We start from the raw sequence: 10,467 nt of genomic DNA, 5'->3' as shown, positions 1-10,467 counted from the left end.
GATGATGCTCTCAACAAATCACATTCTTTTTGTAGAAGAGCGCGGTTTTTATTTCCCTTTTTGTTCAACTTCCAGTTTTTCTTTAGCCTCTCCAACTCAGCTGTTGCTTTAGAAATACTTTCTCTCCCATCTCTAACACTCTCTAAATAAGTTCTTTTGAAGGTGTAGTCTGATCCTCCGGGTGAGTGTAGTCCTGAGAAGGACTGTTGTCGGTGGTAGTGACTGACGTTTCGACAACCTGTGCGGAAGTCATTTGACTCTGATGATGACTTCCGCACAGGCTGTCGAAACGTCAGTCACTACCACCGACAACAGTCCTTCTCAGGACTACACTCACCCGGACGATCAGACTACACCTTCACATGTTACCCCCGGGTTCAAACCATTTACTGCAATAAGTTCTTTTCTAGTTCTCACTCGGCTACCCGAATTTACTTTGTCGCTTTGTCCTTTGGGTTCTTTTTCCATCCTTTCAACACGAAAAATGCCGCTACCACAGAGTACAGAATACATTTAGCAAGCTATATGTACATGAATGGACTGTCCGTAGGTGTCGCTTTTTCCCTCTCCCTTAGCATAATGATCACATAAATGATGGACTTTTAGTCGCTTTTAGTTGGCTTTTGTTTTATGCACGTATCTATTGTCCGGTTTGAATATTTACCCTCACGCGGGTTTACTAACGCGAGTAACAGTGACGATTGTTCCAACAGCTCCCATTGGGAATCATTCAAGGTGTTCATCATCTCTTCACACTGATCTTGTGTATGCAAATAGTCCCCTTTACCGTTGTGTGCTTGGTTGTCAAGCCTTTGAACAGTAGTGAGGCTAGAGGTGACCTTGTTATGATACAAACCTTGCTACTTTTCAAATGTAAATCAGTTTGTTATCATGCTAACTAGATACTGGTCTCTATCACAACAAGGTCACCTTTAGCCTCACTCTGAATCAAAGGCTTGGCAACTAAGTACACAGCTGTAAAATGGCCTATTTACAGGATATTCTCGTCGCGGCTCGCTAACTTTAGTCCTGTTTTCTAGCAAATTAGTATTTCGTATCTCAGTAGTGATATCATCATGATTCAAGTCTTCCAATAAACTCGGTTTACTTTGCGCTGGCTCGCCTCTTACGATCACTGTACGCACCGTATATACAACACTACCGAGGAACTTCTCGAGTCTGGCGGCCTGATCCCTTAGATTCTGTTTGGTCAAAGCCAAATTACCATATCCCTTCTCTATCCACTGAGCTCACATCGCTTGCATATAACCCATCTTTCTCCCACTTTCCAACCGTCGTGGGCTGTCCGACTTCACAAATTCCAAGGCCATCTTTAACACTCCAACAAATCTCTGTTCATCTGCACACCTCACCGCAACCTTCCGCTTGCCTGGTGATGTAGTCGTCCTTCTACCATAATAAATCAACTCTCAAATCCAACAAAATTAAATGTAGCTGAAAATTTCAATTCAGAGACACTTCACAGTCTAGCAAAACTGCTCGACACACAGCAAAGTTTCCTAGTCACTTCTCGCAATATGTTTTGGCGCTGTGAATTTGGCTTGCTTTCGATAGGCGCGGACTTTGATTTAACGGATAAACTTAAAGCACGTCTGCACTACTTGCCACCATTATTATTATTATTATTGTTATTATTATTATTGTTATTATCATCATTATTTCTTAGCTCGCTAGCTACTCTAAGTCTATGTATATATGTATTGGGGTTTCTTCTATACAAGCGCACCATGGGACGATGTTTCTGTGCACTCTATCTTGTTGACAGTAACCCTAAATCAGCATTCCGGCGAGGAAATCTACCTGATTCTCAGAATTAGTTCGTCTTGACCATTTTACTTTAATTTTGAAGACAAGCAAAGGCTGAGAAAATTTTAAAAGTTAGAGGGTATAAAGTTTCTTTAACTTATTACCGCTGACGTATATCCCATTACGACTTTTTCCTTCCCGCGTGGCTTTTTACGCCAGTGGACCGATCGATAGAAAGTGCGGTCTTTTGCTTTAATATTGAACTCGCTTGGACCACTCAGAAGTACAACGTTTAATTCATGGAGAACTTTCAGAAGCAAAGAAACGGATATTTACTAAGGCAGTCGACGCAGAAATTCGAAATAACTTAGTGTTCTTTTCAACCTTTGCAAAAAGAGCAACCAGGAGGCAAAAACAAGATTAACAATCGAATATCATTGATGCAAAGGACCGGTTTACAAAACATGTTTTAACTTGCTAGTGGTAGGAAAATTTCGACCAGACGACCTGTCTAATCCCGACCAATCATAGCGAAAAAAGTCCTCACGAAGGACATGAACTATTACACTAGCTAGATGAGCTCACGATTCTCGTTAATTTTAATCTTGACTTGTGTCAAAGTTGGATTGATTCCTTCGCAACTTATTGTAGTACCCTAATTTCCTTACATGATTGGCATGAGGGACAGTATTCTAATTCGTGCAAGCATACCCCAGTTCTCTGATCTAGTTGGCACTTGATTCATACTCTAATGCGACAATCTGACTGGTTTGTGATACACCAAAAATGCGGCAATCTGATCGGCACGTGATATATACTCTTATGAGACAATCTGATTGGTTTGTGATACACCAGAAGTGCGGCAATCTAATTGGTATGAGTGACATACCATCCTTAACGCTGACATAGAGTTTCTTTTTTTTTTGATAACTCAAAAATCATACAAGTCAAAATTTTCACCGATTTAGTGAAATCATGAATTACCTTTCTATGTAATACTTTTACCAAAGAGTTTTATCATGGCTACTTGTTTGGAGAGTCCTTCATATTAATCAAAAACCCTTCCTTCAAAGCTAATCGAGCAATGTTATTTGTCTCAGATGAGATAGGAAATCATAGTTAACTGATATTTGGTAACGTTAAGGCCCATCCTTACCATTTATTTTAAAGTGAAGATTAAATCAGCAACTTTTTTAGCCCTCTCCACCCGGTGAGGGTCATGTAAAGTTTTCAGCATTATTTAACAATGTAAATCTAACTACCTGATGGAATTATTTCTTGTTGACAGGGACCTGTCCTATAATCAGTTTACCTTACCCCTGTTAGTTTTGAAAAGGATTGCATGGCTCAAAGAACTGTAAGTACCAACCAACGTAAATCTTTATTTACTGCTGTTACATCCAGGTGAGTAATGGGAGGGACTGAGGTGGTTTCGGGCAGAATTCCACTACTTGAAAATGAAAAATATAAAGTCGGGGGAGAAAAAAAGTCAACGCACGGCGAGTGATAAAACACCGCCGGTCTAACTCTACATCCCCGCCCCAAAGCCCCCAGTCCCTTTTCACAAACCCTATCTCCCCACCAAACGAAGACGAGAAAGTCTGCACCATAAACGTTTGCAGTACGAACTTTATGCAACAGTTTAGAGCCTGGTTGTTCTGGATTGTTGAATCCCAATGGTTAAATTTCCCTGAAAACAATCCACTTTTTGTCAAGAAAGTTGGCACGTATTTCAGGTTTCATCAAGGCGAGAGAAACCGATAAAAAAGTATCGTATTCCTCGTTTGGTGTGAAAAAAGAACATCAAAAAGGTGATTTTGACCGAGCTTTGTAGTTTCTAGAGCTATGTCTTATTGAACATAGACCTGCCAGAGGCGATCACTGATTGTAACCGTACTCTGGATATGATTATCACAAGAAATGATAGCCACACCGTCTGTTCGGTATATGTCGACGGCGATATAGGGATCTCAGGCAATATATGAAAAAGAGCGCACAGCACGTTATGGCGATTTATGGCGAAACATCACTTGAAGTCGATAAAGAACTTGTTGGAAACACTTACACTGCTACGCAGAGCTTCGACGGCTTTCTTGATTTTATTGAAAATATTTAGACTGGAACGAGACCCAAATAATTTCTTTTTAAGGTAAATGGAACCTCAAATAGACGACCTTATATAATTCATAGGTTACTTTAATACATGATAACAGTCCGATTCCATTCAGTCTAGTGAATTCCTTTCCCCTCTTGATCCCCATCTCAGAAATAATTTAGCTCGGGTGCCGTACGAATGTAGCCTGACAGTGACATTCATTGAAATCTTAGACCGGCCCTCCAAGATCAGAGTTTATCATTTAATTACATTTTTGCGAGTGTTTCTCGCAATTTCAGCGGTGGTCCTTTATCCAGCAACAGATTCGTTGGGAAGCGTTTTGAAGTTATAAAATAGAGAATCCAAACCACCGGTAACTCCATTGTCCTTTCTAATACAATGACGCGTGGTTTTTAAACTGTGGCTGATTGACATCTGTCCTTACCGAAATACTAGTTGGAGCCTTTTGGTTTCTCAAATCAGCAATCCTACAAAAACAATATTGCAATTCTCTTGGAATTTGTCCGTCATGACTGTTTCGGTTTTGGAGACTAGCAAATAGCTGAGTAAGTTTAAAAAAGTTAGATAGCATGACGTTTCTTTTGAAATCCCAGAGACACGTGCCACTTTATTCGCTGAGGAGATGATATACACCCTGTCTGAGCGATTTTCTCATATGCTAGGCAGAGAACATTCCATTTTTAAGGAGTGAAAAGACGGTCACTCAATGAAATGTGTATGTGTTTGGGTGAAAATTGTAATACTGAGAATGATTTTAAAGTTAGTATATTTAGAAACATTTGGAGACTGGCCTCGCAGTCCGTAGATCCAAAGAGTCTTCGAGATCCAGAACCGATGAGCAGTAAAAATAGTGAGATCTGAAAGACCTTAATTGAAGCTATTTGACGGTCACTGATAGGCTCGGATGAATTATACCAGCATAAGTTTGTGTATAATGCTGTTGCCAGAGGATCGAGTATGATTCCAGCATAATTACTTATGCGTAAATGCGTCAAACTGCGTTGCAAAAATCTTGAATTATCTGTAAATGTAATAATCCTATCAGGGAATTATATCTTGAAAAGTTGCATGGCTTCTGTTAAACCAAATCAACTAGTTCTGTTTAACGTACTTCCTCGAATTAACGCCTGGGCACTTCTTTAAAATCTCGGTCAATAAAAATGCAAAAACAGAATTCGGCCAATATCCAGCCCTCTTGACCTCACGCTTGGTTAATAACGCATATATCTTAAACTTAGTTATTTCCATTCCTTAGGTACTTTAATGGAAATAAAATCAAGGAGCTACCACCTGGAGTCTTCAATAACAACTCCGAGTTGACTCACCTGTAAGTAATACATTCATAAGTTAATGTTTGATGGATTGTTTAGAATATGACCTCAAAATCTCTTCATGAACAGTGCAATCTCATTAACATTGATGTTAAGCTCCTTTTTTGGTTTCTTGCATCAGAAAGAGTTTGTAAAGCTACAGTTTTTGTTAAAAGCTGGGTCTTAAAGTATTTAAGTTCAAGGGTCTCGGATAGCCTTAATACCTTATTATAGGAAATTAACAATGCATGTAATTAACGCGAATTTCAAAAATTCGCGTTAATTTTATGTATCTTAAATTACCTCATTGTTAATTAAAATGACGTTAACTAAAAGCATCGTTATTTAAAGACACCTTTATTATAAGCAAAGCCACAATTCCTCTACGTCACCGTCAGAGTCGGTTGACGCATCATCCTTTACTATTAAGTTCAAAATGTCCTTAGATTCATCAGTGTACCGATCGTCTTCTCTGAGGGGATAACTCACTTCTTCAACTTTCTTGCGCAAAATGTCTATCGCATTTTTGTCATCTCATTTCATTTCTTATGTTTTTTACCGGAAATAGAGAGCAAATTTTGTTGCTGGCCGTTGTTGTTTTCTAACGAGATGAGTGCGAAAAATATTAAATTCACGTCTTAATTATGCAACACACCGCACGGAAATTCGCGTTAATTAAATGTATGTAAACATAACTTTTGGAAAATTCGCGTTAATTTTATGACGCGTAAATTTTCTTCGCGTTATTAACATGCTTCGTTATATTCCTATAATAAGGTATGCGATTAAAAGAGAGTGGCATGACTGTTAGAGCGTGTGAGTTAAACAGAGGCAAGTGTCTTTTCTCATCAGTTTCTGGATACTTATATAAGATTTCTAACCATGATAGGTGACGAATTCCGCTCTTTGAGGACATCTATTTCGTTTTCATAAGGGAACACATGTTAATGACCATTGACAACGAATTATTCTAGAAAAGAAAAGAAAAATCATTTCAAAACCCCAATGAACGTTTACGCACAACATCAAAAAAACTGCGTAATGATTTATCCATTCGATTTTTCGAGCTGTAAGAGTTTTGCGTGAAAAAACATCCATTGCGTGCTCCACGACACAAAATTTTTAGGGATTAATACTGATACCATCACAGGCTTAAAACATCTGAATTGACTCAAATCATTTACTAAAAATGCGATTCCAAATTTTGATTCAAATACCTTTCTCATTATCAGCAGTACCACACCTTTCAAAAAAGTTGTTGAAGGGACACTATTTACTTTTATTAATCTAATTTATTCAACCCATGTCATCACCTGATCAAAAGTTATAATATCACTACGATACCTCTAAAAAACTGTTCTGAAAGCCAAATTTACCTTAATCTTCAAATCACGGCTTTGTATTTACCAGAAATGCGATTTCCATCGTAACTAAGTTATCTCATTTAGTTTCAAAACAAATCATAGGAACACTTTCCATGTGGTTTTTCCCTCGACGCGAGCAATCATGATAAAAATAATTGAATGCTGTGGACTTTTTGCATACAATGAATGCATATGCTGAACTGAAAAAAGTTGGCTATTTGAAAATTTGATCTAAGTAATGTTTCTCCAAACTCCAGTTCCATGCAGCCTCAGCTGCATTAAGGGACTTCACAAAAATTTTGAAATGATGTTACTTCAGTGCTCTCTTCTCAGTCCCGTAACAGGCTAGGGGGTAACTGTAGTTACTGGTTTCTCTCTTTTCCCGTGCGAAAATAGATCAATCTCTGTCCCCTCGTCCTAGTTCCTATTTACTCTTTTAGAACGCTCACTAGCACGTTATATTATTGATATCTGTGGCTCGGAGACTGAGAACGATACGGCAATAATTTATGACTCGAACCATTAAAGCTAATACAAATCAAGTCTTAGATATAACTGGTTACAACATCACGTGTCCAATCGCCTTACTTCATCATCAGCAAGACTGGTTAGACTTTTCACAAAAAATGGACTGAACACAAAGGACCTGCAAGAATCAAAACATTTATGCTGATATGAATAGTCACATAAATATTAGTAATCATTGTGCACTTACAGATTAGGTCTCTGTTAAATTTTAACGCAAGATGACTTTGAGTGGTTTAAAAACTTTCGTCAAATCTTAAATTCTTGGCACTCTCTTGACTTTACTATTTAAGCAGAGATCTCCACAACAATAATCAGGCTCGATAGGCTGGGGAACTTATCATTCTCGAGGGAAGGAAATAAAAACTTTGGATCCACCGAATTAAAATGCACGCAGTTAAAAGACCACATATCAACATTTGTTTCGTGGTAAGAAATGATTCGCTGCGCTTTTCAATGGCGAAATGTACTGCTTATGTATGTTTTGCGTAGTTGGGCTTCTCGTTTTAGTGGTAAAGACTACTTGCAGTTAGTTGGCATTTTCTCATTGTCAAATACTCTAGAATAAGTGTACCAGACCAAAATGTATCAGGGGTGCAGATGTTTTGCAAGGTTCAAGGAATGCTCAGTCAGACATCTTTAGCACCAAAGAAAAGATAGCCATTCAAGGTGGAAAAACAAATATAACAAAAGAGAAACAAAATCAAAAACAAAACAAAACAAAACGCAAAAAAACAAAACAAAACAACAAAAAAAACAAAACAAAATGTTGAATGCGCACCTAAGTTATTATTCTTGCTATTGGGATTTGGGTTCCAATCAGTACCTCAGCCTACTGTAGCTATTTAACGACGTGTTTTATCCCCTAAAATATTTCGCTAAAATTTCCATACGCACTCAGAACGTTAAGACAAAATTCCTGATGACTGATTTGCGAAACTATTCAACCTGAGTAGTCTGTAAGTTATTAACTTTACATTAACTATTTCAGAACTATACCGAAACACATGTCCTTTCGCGAGTAATGTATCCCACAAACTTGTAATATTTGGTCTATGAAAATACAGAATCAAATTTTCAGCATGTTTATTGGCTGACAAAGCGTCAGTTGATCATTAATCCCAATCAGCCTCTACTCTTTGATTCGCTCCCAACGTCCCACATGATGAAGAACTGGAAATAAATTTGGGATTATTTTCTATTTTGAAAGAATTTTTATAAGAAACACTTTAAATGTGTTAAAAATGTTAGGAGTTTACTAATTTGCTACATTTTTGTTCATTAAGTGAATTCGTAACACTCCTCCAATGGTACTTTGACCCATACCCAATTTATCTAACCCAATTTTTAGAAAAAATGGTGAAAAGGACTGAATTACATCGACTAACTCCTGGAATCGAGGATAGATCTTAAATTAGGCTATCTCCATCTCTTAGGTCCTTGAATGATAACCAAATTAAGGAGCTACCACCTGGAGTCTTCAATTACAACTCCAAGCTGTATCACCTGTAAGTAACAAATTCATAAGTTAATATTTAATGGATGGTCCGTGCTCCAGTTCTATGCAGCTCTAGCCGCATTAAGGGACTTCATAAATCGTTTTAAATGATGTTTAGATGTAGTACATTACTCAGTTCCGCGCCAGGAGATATCTGTTTCGCTAGTTCCTCGTTTCGCTCTTTTCTTTCACAGAAATAAACATATCTCTGCTCTCTCGCCGCAGTGCCTTTTTACTCACCTAGGACAGAGGGTCTGAATGGGGGTACTTCAATAACACTAAACACTTATTTTTTCGGCTAAATAACATTAAAATCCCAAACAGCCTCTACTCTTTGATTCGCTCCCAACGTCCCACATGATGAAGAACTGGAAATAAATTTGGGATTATTTTCTATTTTGAAAGAATTTTTATAAGAAACACTTTAAATGTGTTAAAAATGTTAGGAGTTTACTAATTTGCTACATTTTTGTTCATTAAGTGAATTCGTAACACTCCTCCAATGGTACTTTGACCCATACCCAATTTATCTAACCCAATATTTAGAAAAAATGGTGAAAAGGACTGAATTACATCGACAAACTCCTGGAATCGAGGACAGATCTTAAATTAGGCTATCTCCATTTCTTAGGTCCTTGAATGATAACCAAATTAAGGAGCTACCACCTGGAGTCTTCAATTACAACTCCAAGCTGTATCACCTGTAAGTAACACATTCATAAGTTAATATTTAATGGATGGTCCGTGCTCCAGCTCTATGCAGCTCTAGCCGCATTAAGGGACTTCATAAATCGTTTTAAATGATGTTTAGATGTAGTACATTACTCAGTTCCGCGCCAGGAGATATCTGTTTCGCTAGTTCCTCGTTTCGCTCTTTTCTTTCACAGAAATAAACATATCTCTGCTCTCTCGCCGCAGTGCCTTTTTACTCACCTAGGACAGAGGGTCTGAATGGGGGTACTTCAATAACACTAAACACTTATTTTTTCGGCTAAATAACATTAAAATCCCAAACAGTCTCTACTCTTTGATTCGCTCCCAACGTCCCACATGATGAAGAACTGGAAATAAATTTGGGACTATTTTCTATTTTGAAAGAATTTTTATAAGAAACACTTTAAATGTGTTAAAAATGTTAGGAGTTTACTAATTTGCTACATTTTTGTTCATTAAGTGAATTCGTAACACTCCTCCAATGGTACTTTGACCCATACCCAATTTATCTAACCCAATATTTAGAAAAAATGGTGAAAAGGACTGAATTACATCGACAAACTCCTGGAATCGAGGACAGATCTTAAATTAGGCTATCTCCATTTCTTAGGTCCTTGAATGATAACCAAATTAAGGAGCTACCACCTGGAGTCTTCAATTACAACTCCAAGCTGTATCACCTGTAAGTAACACATTCATAAGTTAATATTTAATGGATGGTCCGTGCTCCAGTTCTATGCAGCTCTAGCCGCATTAAGGGACTTCATAAATCGTTTTAAATGATGTTTAGATGTAGTACATTACTCAGTTCCGCGCCAGGAGATATCTGTTTCGCTAGTTCCTCGTTTCGCTCTTTTCTTTCACAGAAATAAACATATCTCTGCTCTCTCGCCGCAGTGCCTTTTTACTCACCTAGGACAGAGGGTCTGAATGGGGGTACTTCAATAACACTAAACACTTATTTTTTCGGCTAAATAACATTAAAATCCCAAACAGTCTCTACTCTTTGATTCGCTCCCAACGTCCCACATGATGAAGAACTGGAAATAAATTTGGGATTATTTTCTATTTTGAAAGAATTTTTATAAGAAACACTTTAAATGTGTTAAAAATGTTAGGAGTTTACTAATTTGCTACATTTTTGTTCATTAAGTGAATTCGTAACACTCCTCC

General features: G+C 37.7%; 2 long non-coding RNA genes across 2 annotated transcripts in view; one reads left to right on the top strand and one right to left on the bottom strand.

The window, feature by feature from the left end:
• LOC148737877 (uncharacterized) overlaps positions 1–10,467 on the bottom strand; it is a 103,092-nt gene that overhangs the window by 54,754 nt on the left and 37,871 nt on the right. The window lies entirely within an intron of this gene.
• On the top strand, positions 3,065–8,593 carry LOC148737879 (uncharacterized). The gene is made up of 3 exons (XR_015996293.1): positions 3,065–3,124; positions 5,139–5,210; positions 8,519–8,593. It is a non-coding gene; the product is annotated as an uncharacterized LOC148737879 (long non-coding RNA).

The sequence above is a fragment of the Stylophora pistillata genome, chromosome 2, assembly GCF_964205215.1.
Source record: "Stylophora pistillata chromosome 2, jaStyPist1.2, whole genome shotgun sequence".
In the NCBI taxonomy this organism is placed as follows: Eukaryota; Metazoa; Cnidaria; class Anthozoa; order Scleractinia; family Pocilloporidae; genus Stylophora; species Stylophora pistillata.
Note: the sequence above shows the minus strand (reverse complement) of the source record. Positions and strands in the feature narration are given on the sequence as shown.